A 15207-nucleotide genomic window follows, 5' to 3' on the forward strand; every position below is an offset into this window, starting at 1 on the left:
ATATATATATATATATATAGTAAAATAAGCTGGACCCAGAAAAATATAAGTCGCATTGTTTACGTCAATTGTGGCAGGTAAAATGTGTGGGATGCAAACAGTTACATATGAATTAAATACAGTATAATTGACTCTATGGAAAGCACAGGCAGTATAATTCATTAGAAATATTAAGTCAAAGCCCAACAAAATAAATACCAGGAAATGGATACTTGCAAGACGAAAGGTGGGGCTAAGGGAAGAAGGATAGAAGAATGAAGCAAACAAAGGTGTAGAATTCAGGCAAGAATTCATTGTATATACCACAGAATTAAGAAAAATAAAATAAGAGATAGTTGAAATGCAGGTGAAGATGTTAAATGGATGACACAGATTAAGATTCATTGTATACATAAACTGCTTTATTAAATGGCAAAAATTCAATATATATCCTGAAAGTTAAGGAAAGTGAGGAAAGGTGAAGGTTGGTTGGGGGTGACATTGGTCACAACTCACTGTGTTCATAAACTGCTTTGTGGAATGGCAACTCCTTTATACAATTACTTAAAGATAATAACAGTATTCAGTATTTTTTTCTTTTATTCTAGTTACATTTTAGCACATTACTTTCTTCAATATGACTGCATTTTTTTGTTTTGATCTGCCTGTACCAGTCCTGGGGCTTGAATTCAGGGACTTGATGCTGTCCCTAAGTTTTTTTTGGTCAACCCTGGCACTCTACCACTTGAACCACAGTTTCACTTCCAGGCTTTTGGTAATTAGTTGGAGATAAGAGTCTCCTGGACTTTCTTGCTGGGGCTGGCTTTGAACTGTGATTCTCACATCTCAGCCTCCTGAGTAGCTAGGATTCCAGATGTGAGCCACCAGCACCCCATTGTATATTCTTAGTTCAAGAACAGTAGAGGGTCTTATTCTTCCATCTGTCCTCAGTATCTTGCCTGATACCTTCAAAGTAGAAGACAAAAATCAAGGATTCATTTCAGTGAATCCCTCTTTTTAATGGCAAATCTTAAAATATTTATATGAAGTTGTTTTGTTTGAGATCCAAAATGTCTCCAGGAAAACATTGTTATTTGTAGATTAAAATTAAAAATGTAACAAGTCTTATTTTTAAAGTGCAACACATGTAGGGGGAAAATTACATTAATATTTCATCTTGCAAAGTACTCACTGATTAAACTTAAAAATGACAATAAGTTTTCTTCATCAAATATGTGTTAAATATTACTGTGTTTTCTGTGTATTACTATAGACCTTGCTGAAAAGGATATTTTACATGAATATATTTATTGGATTTATATGACATGTAAACAGTTATTGAATAAATATGAGAGACCCTTAAGTGTTTGATATTTTCAAACAAGTGTTTATTTCCTTCAAAGTGTGTGAATACGAATTGTACTATACACCTTAGTTATCTAGACATGTAAACCACAGAATCATAGAAACTACAAACTTCAAAAGCACCAAATATATATAGTCTAGCTGGAGCTAATTCTATTCATGAAGTCAGATATTTTAGCCACATCTGAAACTGTTTCATAGACACAGGTTTGTGTTAAGTCTTTATATATGTAGGTAGAACTATATGAACATTTTTTCAGGTTATACAATATTTTCAATTCTTTCTGTCTCTAAGAAATGAAGAAGCACTTTTAGGGAATTGGAAGAGTACTCAGGCAGAGTGGAGTTGGAGAGTAGAGCCCTGAGCAGAAGAAAGATTTATTAGCATGATCAATACACAACAAATTTCTGTATGAAATTATCACAGTAAACTCAATTACTATACAACAAATGTTAATAAGAAAAGATAAAAAATTTTACACGTATGTTTTCCTCTAAAAATCATAAGGTATTTATGTAAACAGTATTCCTAAACTCATAATTCAAGAAGCATCAATTAGAAAGCTAATATCTAGGCGTTTTGCCAAATTCTCATCATAGCCAACAAGGAAAACATCAGATATCTAAAGCAAGTGAATGTATTACATTTCATAATGTCCTAGGAAGAGAATATCAACAAATGCTTAAGAATTCTAAAGAACATAGCATCTTAAAAATCAGTTAACTCTGACTCCAGGCTGGGCGATGTAGAGGATAAGGGAGGACTAGCTGCTGGATGTTTCAGTACTGAAGCAGAAAAAGAGGTATTGATACACTGGGCTAGTTCTGATACCTAGGAGCCCCCTACCCCAGCAACAATATGTGCTGTGTACTGACAGTCAGTTACGAATAACGGAAATACACACCATGAGAAAAGTCTGGAGGGTATATTGGACAACAAAGTTTAGGTGGAGAAAGAATAAGATCCAAGAGGGTGTGGTCAAATAAAGAAAACTGTTAAAAATGTTGGCAATGGGACAGAGAAGTCTTATTGTGTGCATGCACACACACACACACACACACACACACACACACACACACACACACACACAGATTTACTCTTAAAGAACATCTTTTCCCCCCTATAACCTGTACTGCTCCTAACTTCACAGGGGTCAGAACATGCAACTTTGTTGTCAGAGCAACAAAGAAAAGTGAATAATACCCCTAGGAACATTTGAGCATTTTTAGCTTCTAGCTTGAAATAGGCTCCTGATGAAAATGGAGAAAAAAATCAACTCTAATGTTCAAAGTTTTAATTGTTCCATTGTCTAGGCAAACACTAATTTTTCAATAAAATCTAATTACAAGTTAAAGTTTATTATTCCATCAAGTTTATTTTATGGAATGCATTTTAAAGTTCAATTGAGAAATAAAAATAAATAAATGTTTATTATTCTCCCTCCCTATTAGTCATGTCAAAATGTATTTCATTATTCTTGCCAACATAGGAATATATAGATATTTTGGATAAAAACTGCTTTTTGGGGAAGATAAAGAACACATAATTAGAATATGCATTGTAAGTGAATTTAAATATAGCTTAAGGGGACAGGTTGGGAGAGATGGGTGAGAATATTGAAAGGAATGGCCTTGATCAAGATGCATTGTATTCATAAACTGCTTTGTTAAATGGCAACTCCTTTGTATAACCACTTAAAGATTGTATAATAAAGAAGTTGATTGGACCAGGTATTAAACTCTATGAAGGTAATGAAAATGGATAAAGAAAATTCAATCACAAAGGAGGAGGCAACAATACTGGGTAAGAAATGCACTCATTACCTTGCTCCTGTAACTGTAACTCCTTTGTACAGTATTTTCACAATAAAAATCTTTAAAAATGCAATAAAAATTAAATTAAACTACAATGCTGTACAAAGCCTATCTTGGGTGAAGCAGAAGTAGATGTTGGTATTGAGGAAGAAACTGGAGGAAAAAACTGAAGGCTGACTGCTAAAGGTTCCAACTTACAAATTATTTTTAAGTGATAAGTGTAGCATTTAGTTCTTTTAAAACCTGGGAATGGAGCAAAAAGTTATTTATTCATCAAGCTTCTCCTCTACATTTTGTTTTATTTTAGTTCACATCATTACATTTTTTTCATGGGACCTTAGCTCTGCTGTTTAGTGATGGATTTACTTGCACAATTAAGTGCAAGCAATTATCTCTGAAATGGTAACTGGATATTCAGGAGGTGCTTATTAGTTATCCAGTAAATAAACAATTGAAAGAAGTGAGAGAAATTAGATGAGGGTAAACTGTTAAGAATGATTGTGAGAAAAGCAATGACAGCCTGGTCTGGATTTTGATTGTGGTGGAGGAGAGAAAAAAAGATTCCATACTATTTAAGTTACAAAAGAGGAACCAACAGAGAGTCGAACAGGAGGAAAATGGCTTGGCAAATCCAAGATTTTCATCTGTTTTCTGGGTAAATGATGATGCTTCCCCTATTACCTAGAAAGAAGATGTTAGATGCTGATCTCTGGTACCTGTGGGAGTTTAAGCTTTAAATATACATAGCTTGATTTGTCAGTGGGAGAGTGCAACGGAAGTACCAACGCCAGAGAGTCATCATAAATACCTGCAGCCATCATGAAGGTCAAGCAAGTCAGGCTCCGTGGGGATGCCTTCTACCCTCTAACCACTTAGCATATTTATGTCACTTTCAAAGAATGCGAGAATGAAGGATACAGTCTTTTCTTCTTGATGCTTTTCTCATTGTGGAATTTGAGTGACGGTAGAGAAATCAGGTAGACCATTTCGACGCTAAAGCTGATGGCTCCAGCCCAGCCTCCTAAACTTCTTGTAGCCCATCTAACACTCTCTCTTCAGCATTTTACCCATGTCGATCTAAGTGCTGCTTAGAAAACCATCTTTGTGAGGACTGGCAACCTCAACTAAACAACCATTCACTTGAGCGAAGTAGACGCTGAATGGGAATGTGGAAGTTGCCAAATGAGATTCTGTCTACTGCCACTCTGAAGTTCTGTATGGCAGAGAGGAAAATTGCAAAGAATAATGTTTTTTTTTCCACTTTCCTTACACACAAGATATAGCCATAAAGGCAATTTGACTTTTAAGTGGAAGAGATTCTAAAGGAATTCTTCAATCATCAATAACTTCTCTCTTCAATGTCTCATTATTACAGTTACAAATACAAAATAAAAGGTGAAAAAGCAGAGTGCTTTTTGGTAACAATCCAAAAGACTGCACTGTATATGTTTTTGTATTTTATAGGAATTTTCTATAGGTAAAAAATTTGCCATGCAATGAAAATATTGTGAAATTTCTAGAAAAACAATCTATTCATACAACTCATAGAAACCATGCCTGATTAGTTGAACTTAATAAATTCATACTTGGGCTTGTAATTTTCAGTTTAGACAACTGGGTAATTCAGTTGGAGTGGAAATGCTATGAAAGATAAATTGGAACAAGCAATTTGCTGGATGTTCTCTGTATGACTAACATATAGGCTAAATATCTATATCCTCCAATTTAATTCCTGTTGTAAAAGTATTTGGAGGTGAGGTATTGGAGCTATTAGGTTTAGATTGGGGTTGTATGGAAGAGTTTTCCTCATGGGTCTATAGTCTTAAGAAAAGGAACAGAGATCTCTTGCTTTCTTTTCTTCATGTGAACACAGGAAAATATCACACTTCTGAGAAGAGGGTCTACAACAAGTCTTCTGGTACCTCAGTCTCATACTTTTCAGATTCTAAAAATAGAGATTTTTTCAGATTCCACAAAGAAATATCATTTATGACCTTTTTTTGCATCAGTCTGAGCAACCTAAACCAATCATGTTGCTCAAATAGTGTACAAAAATAATCTGAAGGTTGTTTAATATGTGGATTCTTAAACTCTAACCTAAATAAGTATTTGTGTCCATTGGCAATGGAGGTGTCTGCCCACTTCATTTTATGTGAATTTCAAAGTGATTCTGATGCAGCCTGTTCTGGGCAATAATTAGCCAAATACTATATGTATTGGAGACAAATAGATTGTTGTATTTGCTCAATAGGTGGGAAGATTGGGAGGAAAGGGAAAGGTAAACCATTCTTTTTTCTTCAACTTTCTTGTATTTCTTACTTCATCAAAACACCTAAACTGTCAGTTTTCTTCCTACATCACATATAAGTGAACAAAGGTTTAGGATAATTGAAGAAGAATTATAAGGAGGGTGAATATTTGATAACATTTTAATCTATTTCCTGCCAGAGCTTCCTTTGCTCAACAATTACAGAGAAAATCTATTTCCTCTCAAATTACTATGTTATAAGAATGCAGGAAATCACAGTCAAGGGTGTTTTTATCTTAGACAAAATTATAAAATAAGCATTAATTCAGAAATTATTAATTACCCCTTCCATACCAAATGGAGCAAGTTAATTTGATGAAAAATGAGCTTATAAATTCTGAGTGTATTGAGTACACACAAGTTAGCACACCAGGTAGATCCAAAAAGATAGGTTCTTTTGTTCTTGATGAAATAGCTTAAAACTTGAAGATTTTTTTTTTTGAGAATTGAGGTTTCTAAACATTCCTCAAAACCTTTTTGTTTTTGGTACAGATATGTCAAGATCTAAGTCCCATGTCTTGACTCATTATCAGCTCTGTAGTGAGGTGTGAGCTGGTCACCAATATCTCTTAGCTTGACAGAAATCACTGGGATTAAGGAATCATCAGAAACAATGTCTCTGCATTTTGAAAAGAAAGTTATATATTTCAAAATAGAAGCAATTAATTATATTCTACAGATCTCATTTTCTCCTTGAGGCAGATACAAATTCCAACTGTTTCAGACCTTGTAGCGCCATCTCTCAAATTGGCATATATTTTGACATATTTTTTTGAAAGCAGCTTGCATCATGTTGTATATACCAACACATGGTGACCTGAAACTGTTAAGCAAAATACAAAATATCACTAATAATCTATCTGCTATGTAATATTAATAATCAAAAGAAACAGCTCCTACCAGATGGAAGGACAGCTCTGTAATATCTATTTGGTTTTTTTTAAATATCTATGAAGTGTTCTAGTATGAATTACAAATCAGAGAAAAATCTTCAAGAAAAGACTCATGGTTCAGCTCCTTGGTTGTGTGAAAACAAGCATATTTTTCTGCAATTAAGCAGCAGGTTGCTTGCGTTGGGAAAGCACCAAGGTCGGAGGATCTGAGATGTAGGGTTTTTTCTCTTTTTCTTCCCAGAGCAGATCTACCGAATGAGCTTTTGGAAACACCAAAAGGTCATTTAGCTTCTCCTATTCATGGTGTGTGTTAAATGGACATTGCCCGAGCCTTTCCAGTTTATCCATTTATACATAGATAGAAAGATAGAAAATTGTTATAGATTAATGCCCCAATGTATAAACTACTGAGTTTCTTACACAAAGAGGAACTATTACTATTCCAGTTGGGTGAGGAAATTTCAAATTTTACTAGTCTATAAAAAAAGCATTTTTATCAGCTTGTTTTCCTAGTGGGAAGTAATTAGGTCATAAGAAGAGAGAAATAACCATTTTAGCCTTAACAAGTAGAAATGCTATTCACCCCATGCTGGCTCTTTGTGAGACAGTATTTCTTTCACTGTATTTAGTTTTACAGATTGTGACGTTCATTGATATTAGGCTCCAGGAAATGTATTTTTCTCACATTTTCAGAACTGGCATTTGCTTCTAAGCTTACTAATAAATCTACCATCTTCATAGATATTTCCTTGTTAATTGTAACTCATGTTCTATTTTATTCCTTCCATTGCATTAGCTTTCTTTTCAGAAGGGGCTTTCTTCGTCTGGGAGTGGAAAGCCATGTTTCCTGTGCAACTCTATTCCGGATCCCATTTCATTTGTCACTGTTCTTTCCCATCCCCAACCTTTTTGTAACATGTCATTGACTTGAATATTTGGTGAATGAAACGAAGCTTGGCAGAAAAACATAAATGGAGATAAGAGGCACTGTGTAAGTTCGTGGTTAGTGGTCAACAGTAAGAAAGTATTTGATTTTAATGCCTTGCAAACTCCCTACACCTGAAGAAGTTCTTATAGCATACTGGCCTCCAGTTCCTCTCTTCTAAGATGAAGCTCATCACATTTGTCTCATAAAGTTCTTGTAGCATTAAACCAGATAATCCATGTCACTTTACAGTAGAGTTTTACTACAGAACATTTGGTTAATAATGGTCACCTATTACTGAGACATATCAGTGGCTTTTCACATCACAATATCTAGCAGAGTATCTAATCAAATTAGTATGTCCTAAATATCTAAATAAGTACTAAGTATATAGTCTATGTATGTACAGATGAAGTCTTGTACCTAAATTAATTTGTTAAATGAAGGATAAGACTTTTTTTTCTTTATTGGAGAAATTGAGTATTGAACTCAGGGTCTTGTGCTTTCTAGGTAAGTACCCTACCACTTGTGCCACACCCCTAGATCTTTTTGCAATTTTTTAGTTTTGTTTTTAGGTAGGGCCTAGCAGTTTTGTTGGGCCAGTCTCAGATCATATGCCTATCATCCTACCTCTGCCTCCCAAGCAGCTGCAAATTTAGGTGTAAGCCACCATGCCCAGCCCAGGATCAGACATTTTTTTCAAGTAGTTGGTATTTTGGTAACCCTTCTGTACTATAGAATTATAGGTTCGATTTTTGAAGGTTTTTTTGGTACAAGTTAGATTTTCACAACTTTACACATATTTGTATAGCTTTGTACATTGTGTGTGTGTGTGTGTGTGTGTGTTACATGCTCTGAATCTTATCTGGGTCACACATGGTATGTCTCTGATCAATTGTTTCCTTACTAACTGCCTTTTCTTTTTTAGTGCTATTTGTAATATGAATCTCCTCAAATCTTATACCTAATCTAAAATTTATTGCTAGTCTGGAAATTGTTATGCTTTTAATATTTCCATGCTATGTATATTGGTACAATTCTTGCAAACAAGGTGATTAGTGTCATGGTTTTGAAAAAAAATATTTGAGGGGAATATATGTATCTGTCCAACTGCACTTACTCAACTGTGTTCATGTGTGTGGCATGTATGAAGGCAGTGACAGTGACAGTAACTGACAAGGAATTAAAGATAAGTGCTACTTTGTATTTCCTGTGGAGCTCTCTTCTCTATATATGACTTTATTTATTTTTTAAGATATATATGTTTTATTGTAAAGATACTTTACAGATGGGTTACAGTTACATGAGCATTGTTATCCCTTCCTTTGTTTTCCCCCTACCATCCCTTCCCTCTCCACCTCCCCACCTCCTCCCTTCCCCCACCCTGAAGTTGTAAAGTTTGTTTTCAACATAGTGTCTTGTACATCTTGTTGTTACAATGGGTCATTCTGTATCTTTATTTCAGCATTTTGTTATTTCCCTCCCCCTACCCAAATTAAGAAAATGGATATACAAGATACAGGGCACTGGAGTCAAACAGAGTGAAAACAGAGGTTATACCATACATACAAAAGAACATACAAAAGAAACAAAAAAATCACATGGTACATTAAAAACAATTAGCAAGAAAGATAAAACCTCTTGTGTCCCTATCTTGGGGTTCATTTTGCTTAGGATCAGCTTATATGGTTTGTATGGCTTTATTTCAAAGCATAATGCTTTGGTCTAGTCTTTGTATGTAGGTTATATCTTCATGTTATTTGCATTATGTTCTCTTTTTCAAGTACAGTATAACTTCAAGTTCCATTTTGTTCATTTGATAAGAAAAGTATATTCTGTGTAGACATTGGCTTCTTAGAATGCCTCTCTGTTCCAAGGTGAGATCACAAGTGTATTAATGGCCTACTTTTCCCATACCAAGAAAATTGATTTCCCCTTTGTTTCTAAGGAAAATCATTCTGAGGGTACTCACCGCTTTGTGATGAATGGCACTATAAAAACACTTGGAGACTTCAGAAGGAAGAATACTGATTTAAAAAGTATTTACTCCATACAGTCTTATTTTATTCCCTTAATAATATATTCAGTTGAAAAGGCAGTTCCCCTCACTGCTCTTTAAACTAAATCTATATAAATATTTCTCTGTATAGTCCAATGCTCACGAAGCTACAGCACACAGCACTGTATTGTGGTTTTAGCTGTCCATTCACCCTACTATATATAAGTCCTGTATTTTTGGACTTGCCAAGTCTACTCAAACACTTATTTTCTAATTTATATCATTTGCTCAAAATAATTTATTTCCTGATTTATATTATTTGTTACTCCCCAGTCTCATAGAACTTGCCTTTCAATTCCTGGGACTTGAAGAGACAATTGGGTGGGATGTGCTTGGCCTTAAGTCTAAGGGCTCTTTTCAGTTGGTTTCAGTATGAAGGACCACTGAAATATCTAACAGAATTACTAGCTTGTGTTAACAGGCACTGCCAAACTACGTGCATTATTACATTCCTAGAACATTCTATTAATTATGGAAATCACTTTCATTTCAATAGTGGAATTTACATGACAACAGCTTCTGATGCTCAGTGGAGCATCACACGAGTATGTCACAGAATTCCCTTGTAGTGTGGCATTGACAGGGCTCAATTGACAACGAATTTGCAATGAAAATGCCTCAGAAATGTGCATCCACGTAGATTATTACTTAGAAGTGATTATCTCAACATCCACATAGGTCAAGAATATAAAAAAAGGCAAATTTCCTCATTCTTAGATTATTAAAATAAATTACTATGAATATGTAGCAATACACATAAATGTAAAAGACTTAAGATCTCTCTTAAATACTTAGCAAAAATGTTTGCATATAGAACTGTTGCCCTGTGTTCTCTCTTAAAACTATATAATGCTTTTTATATTTTACAAGTCTTGCACAAGGGTTGGAAGAACACTTTAAAATCAGACAAGTAAATGGAATAGGAGCTATGATTAGGAGCTAGTAAAGAGGTAAAATAGAATTAGGAAAAAATTAGGCTAAGTATCACAACAAAGTTCTTAAAAGGGAGAACCATTAGACTGGGAAATAGCCTTTCAAAGGTTCTAGAAAAAGATATCACATGAGCCAGTTAAAATTAGACTGGGATGAGCTACTCCAAAATACGGTAATGCTATAGGGACAAACCTGACATTAAAAGCGGAATGAGGAGGTGACTTAATGGTTTCTACCAACTTAGTGATTAGTATGATTGGACTCATTTTATGTGTTCAGTCCTGGAAGATAATCTATCATTTTATGCTATATTTTAGGAGCAATTTCAACAAATTCATGTAATACAGAATTGGAGGCATTTAGCAGAGTCTCAGAAGATGTGAGAAAGTACAATGAAATGAGTGTAAGGTAATAACACAACAACTATGACTTAAAAAAACTACTCCTTTATGGGAGTAACTCCTGTAGAAAGCAAGTCTCATCCTGCAACTCCGACCAAAGTACATAAATATATCTTTCCCTTTGGTCTTTCAATACAAATTAGGTATCAATGTTTATTTATTTATTTATTTAATGGTTTCTTGAATGTTGAGCAGGGAAAACAAACAGTATTTTATCCCCAAGCAAACACTGAATTTTGGTATCTAAGAGCAAGAACTCTACCAAAAGATCACCTTTCATTCTGTGACTGATCGTTAGAGGAATGAACAAGAAACAGAAGATAGTTCAATTTGATTGTTGAAAAAGGAAGATTGACTTGAAAAAAGAGAAAAATGTTCCCAGGGAATATGGGAGATATTATTACTGTGGATGTACCAAAATAAGCCTGCTCTTAATTTTATGTGATCTCATTGATACCTTGAAGCAGAGATGTGAGACAGGTGAACTTTTGATAATTATCTGATTTTTATCCACTACAGATATTAATTTCAATTTAAATAAAAATAAGTATTATTTAATTTTAAGCTATATTTGCACTTGCTCATCTTACTGATTTTTAATTTCAGTAACAAGGTCAGAGATGCATTTGTCATGTTTGGTCATTTTGAGATAAATCAAGTAATCTACACTTCTTTTCAAATTAGCATGCAACTTTAAAAGTTTTCCATATATAAGTGAGTCATAGGGCATATTTTTATTATTGATATGATATTGCTATGATATTATTGGTATGATTTTTATTATTGATATGATTTTATTATTGATATAATGTGTTTGTGTGGCTTTCCACTTATTTTCTTGACTAAATGATGACATAACCCTGAAGTGTAAAACCTACCATTCAATTTAAATAGAAAAAAAAATTTTCCTTTGTTTTGTCTGTGGCCAAACTATTTGTGATTTAAGATTTATAGTTCATTGATGAGAGTCTAACTCATAACCAGAAGTTTTATACCATTTTTTGGGAGGGTCCAGTCAATCTAAGATCTTACTATGCTCTTTTAGGTCTAATAAATACAGACACTCAAAACATTTTATTGTTTCATTTGTAAAGTACACTAAAAGACTTCCTCCCCTCATCTTGCATGCTGAGTACCTATGCTACATGAATCAGGAGAGCCTGGGACATGTCTATTCAAAACGTACATGCCTCTGCTGGGCAGTCAGAGTACCCAACAGTGGACGGTGAAGACCTGCACACATGGGAAATCTTTGTAAATGTAAAATACTGCTATTATAAAGGGCAAACACCTTTTTATTAAAACATAGTGTATAATAACCCCCAAATCTTCAAATTTTATTAGCCATGTTTTCATATGATCAAAATGCTTTATGTGCATGTCTGAAAAATGGAACAATGAAGCTTGTTGGAACTGGTTTGGGAAGAGGGGTAGGGAAGATGAGGGAGAGTGATGGAGGTCGGAGAGCCTGATCAAGGTACAGTATATATGAATATGGACCCATAAGAATGAAAACTCCTTGTAAAAGTAATTAGTATTAATAAAAAATGTGAAAAAAAACCTACTAGCCTCCTTTAGAAAGAAGACACACAGCAATAGAGTCAAAACTAATTATTAAAGAGCCCTAAATATCTTTGTTAGGAACTATTACCATTGCATTTATTGCAGTGACAAAGTAGAAGTTTTTTTTTGTAATGCTATATTAAATGTACCTATGCACACAATAGAATTCGGGTTGCATCCTTAAAAGGCAATCAGATACACCAAAACAGGCTTAGAGTTAGGCATATGAATAGATGCTCTCTCCAAATAGATGCTATTTCCCCCTCCTCAAAGAAACAATATCACTCGAGGAATTGCTAACACACATAAAACACACACACACATTTATGAAAAGAAACTATAGCTGAAATGCTCAACATACACTAACCTGCACCCATAATCATTCCAAATTGCCACACACCAACTTGCAATTATGGGGAGTACACATATATATTCCAAACACATCTGTTACTACTGGAACAAGAATAGAAAGCAAATTAGTTGAGTGCTTGAACACAGGTCTTTAGAAGCATGCGGTTTTATTTAAAATTTTACAACGGTCTAAGATATTTTAAAAGGGGGGAAACCCTTAAAACATCTATCTTAAAGTATTGGACTTTAGACTCTTAACTGATTGTTACCACAAGGGAAAACTAGAAGGACACCTACATGAAATCCTTAAGAAATGAGCTTATTGGATATATTACTCAGTCTATTTTTGGATTGCGAATCTCCCGCCCTCTCTGAAGTTATCTCACTGTCAGATAAGAAAATGGAACAGGATCGATGAAGAGATAAGCTCTCAGTCTTTGATTTCTTTCTTTCTTTCTTAAGCCAAAAGGAGCAAAGGGCAGTGAGTTAGGGCTCCTTTCCAAGCATGCTTGAGAGAGGACGAATCCTCTTGCTGCCCCTGGCTGCAGAGTTTACCCGGGCAGCCGTGCCCACCTCCCCTCACAACCTCCACACCCACATGAAGCTGCTGCCGTGCCAGCCAGTCATCGCACGTTTTCTGGTGCACAAAGCCTTTCAAGCCCCCAGATCACGACTCCTGAGCTAGAGCAGAGCTGGAGGTGGCTGGCTTGGGAAAACTGGTCTCTTTGGGGGTTTGCAAGGTATTAGTTAGTCCCTCTGTGTCTCACTTCTTGGCTGCAGATCTGTGCCTCCAGATCTATCTCCTCCGGGAGATACAGGCGTGCGCGCGCATACACACACACACACACACACACACACACACACACACACACACACACACACACACACACACACACACAGTGTCAATGCCCATTTGCCTCTGCTCAACACCCTTCCCGTCTCTGGGCAGATTGTGAGGACCGATCCCTGCTCCTCCGTCTCAACTTTCCCCTGCTCCACCTGCCCCACGCGGTACCCCAGATCCAGCGCCCTAGCTGGGCGCCCTCCAGAGGGGCACGTCCCCCTCTGGGCTCCTTACCTGGCACTGACAACTCCCGACAGGGACTGGAGCTGACCGAGGTGGCAGAGGCAGCGGTGAGCCTGCAACCCGGGCTCTGGCTCATGGTTGGTCCTCTTCATCCGACACAAAAGAGGTAGCCGGGCTGCCTTTGTCCTTTTCCAAATCCAAGGGAGAACTTATTTTGCCCCCGAAATGGCCAAGTTGTGCGCGAAGCTTCCTGTCACGGTGCCCCCCCGCCCCCGCCCCCTCCCGGCTGCGCGCTGGACCACTGCCCGGTGGCACAGCATCCAGACCTCCGAGTCGAGGGGGAGTGGGAAGAGGAAGGAGTGGAGGAGAAGAGAAGGAGGAGGTTGGGGAAAAGGGGGACCCAGTGGTCTTTTGCAAAAAGGGGGAGGGGAGCACTTCAGAGCCCAATCCCCCTCCTCCTCCTCCTCTTTACGGGCAAACCCACTTCCTAGGCGCGCAAGCCAACTTTCCTTCACCTTGGCCAGGCTGAAACCTTCGCATCTAATCGGGACTCTCCCAGCAGAGGCACGGACCTTGTGGCATCTTCTCCTTTTCTTTCTGTTTGCCACCCTCTCTGTTGCTCCCTTCCCTCCTCCCCTCCTCCTTCTTCTCTCCTTTTATAGGGGTGTGTATCTGCAGAGTCTTTAGTGAGCCAGGGTACCTAGATGAGAGGATTATTGTGCCTAGAGCCCGGGGAGGTTTGCCTGCTTTGCTTCACTGTTGGAAATCTTTAAGTAGCGCAGGCGAAATAAAGGCCGGTGAATTTGGGAAGAGTGGGATGAAGGGGCGTGGGGCGACGGCGAGGAGAGGGCGGTGGCTGCAACTTCGAAGCGTGGCCAGAGCTACCGGCTTGCGCGCTAGCGGGGGCCAACCATCCTCTCCCAGGAAGAACTCTCCTGTGGTCCCAGGGCAAGGGGCCCGACTGCTTGCCCAGTGCCAGAGGAAATAGGGAAGAAGGGAACAGAGTAGGAGCAAGTGAACTAGCGAGGCCGGTGAGCAGCGCTGCCCTACACGCCTCTCAACTGCACATTGAGAGCCCCTGGAGAGGGCTTGTGCAGAACAATCTCTGGGTCAGGAGGGAGGGAGACGCTCCGGTTTCCTAGCAACCCTCATCAATCTTCTCCGGATGGCTCTCTCTGAAGGAATGTGATTGGACAGCCCCTGGAGAGCAGTCACGCCCATTCAAGAATGCTGGGTTGCTGCTTTTTCTCATTCTCCTAAATTTCTTGGGTGGAATAAAATTCTCCGCAAGTGCTGAAATAGCTTCTTTCTTTCTTACCTCCCATACAACCACACTGCCCCCTTGCAGTTACCCCTTCGCGCATCTACCCCCCCCCCCCCCCCCACCATTGGACCTTCTGCCGTGCTGCTTTGGTTAGAGTCACTGTTTCCTACAGAATCTCTTCTTTCTTCCTCAAATTAAATAAATAAATAAATACCTTAAATCGGTGACGTAGGCACAAAAGGGAAAAAAGGCACACTGAAATAGCTTTCATAGGCTGCAAGCTACAGATAAAATCCTAAAGGTAAAATTTCAGGCATCCATTCT

At 37.4% G+C, this 15207-nt stretch overlaps 1 protein-coding gene across 1 annotated transcript in view; it reads right to left on the reverse strand.

The window, feature by feature from the left end:
• The window catches only part of Grm3 (glutamate metabotropic receptor 3), a 215914-nt gene extending 202017 nt beyond the window's left edge, over positions 1–13897 (reverse strand). Inside the window, exon 1 of the mRNA XM_042684720.1 lies at positions 13671–13897. The gene's annotated coding sequence lies outside the window, so the exon portion shown is untranslated. The remainder of the gene's footprint in view (positions 1–13670) is intronic.
• Positions 13898–15207: the final 1310 nt, after the last annotated feature.

This window comes from Dipodomys spectabilis, unplaced genomic scaffold (genome assembly GCF_019054845.1).
Source record: "Dipodomys spectabilis isolate Male_0828 unplaced genomic scaffold, ASM1905484v1 ptg000089l, whole genome shotgun sequence".
Taxonomy (NCBI): Eukaryota; Metazoa; Chordata; class Mammalia; order Rodentia; family Heteromyidae; genus Dipodomys; species Dipodomys spectabilis.